Consider the following 5,000-nt stretch of genomic DNA (forward strand, 5'->3'; position numbering starts at 1 on the left):
TGCAATAAACACCGGGCTGTGACTGAATTCCTTACTGTAAAGAGATGCGAACTCGTAATCATTCATAAATGGCTGAAACATGTTTATGGTGACTCTTATGTTGGTTTCCAAACAGATCAAAGGTGGGTTAAGTGCTTTACTGGAACTGATGCTGTCTCCACCAACATTAATGAGCAGGATCGCAGTGGTCGTCCACAAATTGCATCGAGCGAAGCAAATCAAGAACAAACAAACAAACTTAACGGAGCCAATCGGCGGATAAAACAACCTAACACTTTGCTAAGGCTTGAGATTTCATGAGGAAGAGTTGGATATATCGTTCTAGACATCCTGAATGCTCATACAAATGCATGATATTGAAAGAAGAAGTTTTATTGAAGTCGTAGAACACTCCACTTTACAGATCCGATTTAAATCCAAGTGACGTTTTTTTTCTTTTCTTAAGAGACACACCAAGGGGGCAAATTTTGGCAGTGATGGTGAATGCAGGCGGAGGTTACTCGACGGTGTCGTTTGCCACGTGAAATTCTTTTCGCAGCGATGCAATAACTGGTGCACGTTAGCGGTTCTGTGTGGGCGGGAACGATGACTTTGGTGAAATTTAAAATGATAAACGGAAAGGACATAAAATAAGCTTTGTTTTGATACTTTTATCATTTTTGTATCCATTATAATTTTGAAAATATAAAAGAGGTGTCAAGACGTTTAAATCTACCCTTGTATTTGTAATCAATGCAATGATGAGGCTCGTGGAGCTACCTGTTAAAGCTGGTTCCCATTGTCTGAAGTGGCTAACCATAATTACTATACTACTGCCCTTTTTAAACCACGTCAGGTTATCACAAATAATATTCCACCGGATCAAACAGCTGAAGTCCCAGCTATGCAATCAATACTTGACTATCTCTGACTTTAGTCAATGACTTGAAAAAATCGGATTTCATGTGAGCTGACCAAAAAGGCCGGGACTAAAATCACGGCACCTTCGGACTAAGTTTGGCTTTTTAGTCATTTGCCGAGGCAAGACTTCATGCTTTAGTCTGAGTCTAGTTACTAGGAGAAATCATAGCGTCAACAAAATAGCAGCTATTTTTAGATTGAGTGCACTTTGATTCGGAAAGAAAATAGGTACGTCGGTTACGAATGATAAAAGGCAAAAAGTGACCTGTTTCCATTGACACTGGTTTTTTTAAAAAACTATGAGATAAGTGCAGATCGTCGAAAATACACATTTCTGTGAGTAAAACTTTCTAAAAGCTGAATCTATCGGCTCGTGAGATGGAGAGTGAACGAGAGACTCCGAAATCGAAGGCGTTGTGTCAAAGAACAACCAAAAACAAATTATTAGAAAGTATAGTGGAGACAAAAGTTATTCTGTTGACATTGCAATTGACTGAAATATTGTGATTAATCAGAACACACTTTCCCTTTTGTGTAATTATTTGTTTTTTTGTTTGTTTGGTTTGAGGGGTTTTTTTTTTTTTTTTTGGTTCAATTTCTTTGAATTTAAATCTCGGGGTTCATCTCAATGAAACTGCCTTTGGCCTAAATATAGAATTGACAATGGACATCATTGCAGTCGAAAATCAATTTAACGTGTGTTGCTAATTTCCTCTTTGGAAATCTTTGCGTTGTAAGTATGAAAGCGGTTGTATCTTTCCTGCCTTCTTGTAGTAGAGAGGTGATGTTACCCGCACACAATAGCCGAATTAGTCACCGTCCTTATAACGCCCGCTTCTAGGCAAGAGACTAGCTAGTCCGAGACTAGAAATAGAAACCGTTCATGAAATCCAATATTTTTAGACACTTGCTTCGCTTTGGCTTAAGACTAGCTAGTCATTTACAAGACTAGTAAATTTCTAAATCTATTCCTCGTTCATGAAAACGGGACCAGATCTGCATGTAGAGCGGAGTATTTCACAATTTATACACAACCACAACCCCCCCCCCCCCCCCCTCCACCCTGTTTTTTTCTTCTTCGAACCTTATCTGTAAATGCACTGTTTTGGTTTCTTGTCGAATACTAGCAGATTAAGATTTGAGAGCAGACAAAAAAATAACGGCAGCTCTGTTCCACCCATGTAATATAGTCCCCAAAGCGTTAGTAACAAAACACACACACACACACACACACACACACATACACACACACACATAATTAAAAGTAAAGAAAAAAATATTGAACGGATTACAAAATCAAGCCCTTCGTTTCATCTACTACAGCAGCATGTAAAATATAGGCCGATGTGGAAATTTTGGAATTAGCAGAGTTAGAAAAATAAACGAAAAGATGATAATTAAATTCTAACAGAGAAGTGGAGACCAAAAAAAAAAAAGATTAAAACAAACATCTCTACTGCATATCGGCAAAAAAAAAAAAAGGAACACAGGCTTCCAGAAAACTTAGAATTATCAATACTTATCTGCCCTCACCCCCCCCCCCCACACACACACACACACACACACACACACACTTCCCCAAAAAATAATATAGATAAATAGATAAATAAATAAATAAATAAATAAATAAATAAATAAATAAATATGCCATATTAAAAAGCCCATGGATAAAGACAAATCTCACGAAGGAAACCAACAAGAGTTAAAACTAAATCTGAAACATTTGCGATGAAGGCAATACATGAATACCTAGACAAGGATACATCATAGAATGCCCACAATAAAGGAACGAAAAAGAAAAAAAAAAATGCTGGACTTGTGATTATGATAGGTTACCCTGACAAAACGTGTGATGAAATCTACAATTCTTGCGGATATTTTTCCTAGATATAGGCAGTTGCAATAGAAGCTTCATCGTGACACAACCCGTTTGTTTTCCAGCAAATGCCTTCAAAACTATCCCACACTATCATCTTTCGAGACTCAGAATTAGTTCTCCAAGCTCTTGATTCAAATAAACTCTATAACTTTCAAGAACTTAAACGATCATCATGTGTGTGTGTGTGTGTGTGTGTGTGTGTGTTTGTGTGTGTGTACGTGTATTTTGAAAAAGTCATCGTTGTTGATCTGACCGCACCAGCAGCAATATCACATCTGTAAACATTTTGATTGCCGAGCGATACATTATCTTGTCTTGGACATAGTTAAGCGATGTTTAGCGTAGTCAATCACCAGATGGGTCACAATGATCAGAAACCTCGTTTTGACCTTGGGTAAGAACTTAAAGCACATTACTTTTTATCATTTTTTTCTCGCACATTATAAAATATTATTGTTTTTCATGTGCTCGAGTCATTGGTTTAATTGCAGAATGTGTTCAAATGACGTACATAATGAAAAGTTTTCACAGTTTCGAAACATCTCACATCACAATCGGTCATTTTGTTCAGCTTGACCCATGGAGATGTTTCAACTTTCATAAACAAAGCAGTGTGTTTACATTTTAAAAAGAAATATCCACTCATTAAATAGCAACAAATCATATGATAAATGACTCGGACCTGATAAAAGATCGCTCCGATTGGTAGCCTATTAATTGCTAACGCTGAATATCTGTATTCCGAAATCATTGGAGGTTTTGTTTTGGTTTGGTATGTGTTGTTTTTATTGTTGTTGTTGTTGTTGTTTTGTTTGGGTTTGTTTTTTGTTTTGTTATTTGTTTTTTGTTTTTTGTGTGTGTTTTTTTTTTATTTGGGGGGGGGGGGGGGTTTGTGTTTGTTTGTTTTTTTGTGTTTTGTTGTTGTTTTTTTTAAAATCTGCAATGCGCAGACAGGAATAATAGGGTGGTAAGACCTAAACCTCACGGGAATTATCTCAAGAATGGCAATCAATTTTTATGCCATGGTCCGTTTAATGGAATGGAAACGGGGATTTTATTCATATTATAATTCATTGCTATTGGTACTTTGGGTCCAACATTTCACGATTTACCCCCCCCCCCCCCCTTCCAAAATGATAAATGAATAAATAAATTAAAAATCACAAGTTTTTGTTCTCTATTTTAAAACGATTTTGTGTGTTCGCTTTTAATTTTCAATTAACATAATTTTTTTAAAAGATTAAAATTACGTAGATTGCAATTCTTGTTGGTATCAAAATGGTTGTCCTATAGAGATATTTATTGTATCATACCATTAGATTATGAGAGGATTCCCATTTTCTGTTGTTGTTTTGTTTGTTTTTTGTTTGTTTGTTTGTTTGTTTTTTGTTTTTTTGTTAATCAGTTATGTGTATCTCTATGTCTAATTTATTAATCCCAGCAACAACTAATTAAGTTGTAAAGGTTTACCTTTTAAACAGCTTTTGTCCACACAGCTCTAATACTAACCACAATAGTGTTGAAATTAGGATGTCAATGTTAACACTCGCAAAATTTATACAATGTTAAACCCGGTCTGCTAAACCTTACACTTTCCTAGAGGTCATCGTGAAGTGCGTACAATTTGAGTCCGCGAGTTCGCGGTAAGTGGCATTCTCTTAGTAGTCAGATGGTTTATCTCTTGACCAACCACTTTTCTCTGTCATCTTTTGTTTTCTCTCCACCTCCAGTTGATAAATAACGATAGAATCAAGGAGGTACAATTGTGGCTACACTGCATACTTCACTCACTGGGCTCGAAGAGTGCCCATCGTGATACAAGTGTCACGATGTCTACGTTCGAGGGTACGGAGATTGTTTTTCTTATGATAAGGTTGTATTTGCACAATTGTTACTTCAGATTTTCAATGGAGCGGCTCCTGGTGACAACTAAAAGCCGAGCAACGACAAAACAACTTTTTTTGTTTAGAAAAATAAGAAATAATTCGTCAATTTTCAATAAAAACGACCATGGAGTTATCAAATTATAGAATTCTTTTGCCAAATTCTGAAAGGATGCTCATTCGTTGTAGCAGCAGTAAACACTTGGGATAAAACGGCTCGTCGATAGAAGCTGAAAATAGTGATCATCCTCGAAGGCAGAATTTATTACCCACATGCCGTACATTAGTCAGGAGTAATTGTTGTTGAGACTATTTATTAGATTATTTATATTACTTTT

General features: G+C 36.3%; 1 protein-coding gene across 1 annotated transcript in view; it reads right to left on the reverse strand.

The window, feature by feature from the left end:
- Positions 1-4,396, reverse strand: part of LOC144965205 (prostatic acid phosphatase-like) — a 52,449-nt gene extending 48,053 nt beyond the window's left edge. Inside the window, exon 1 of the mRNA XM_078900292.1 lies at positions 4,250-4,396. The gene's annotated coding sequence lies outside the window, so the exon portion shown is untranslated. The remainder of the gene's footprint in view (positions 1-4,249) is intronic.
- Positions 4,397-5,000: the final 604 nt, after the last annotated feature.

Source organism: Berghia stephanieae, chromosome 2, assembly GCF_034508935.2.
Source record: "Berghia stephanieae isolate SIO BIC M18660-M18661 chromosome 2, UCSD_Bste_1.3, whole genome shotgun sequence".
Taxonomy (NCBI): Eukaryota; Metazoa; Mollusca; class Gastropoda; order Nudibranchia; family Aeolidiidae; genus Berghia; species Berghia stephanieae.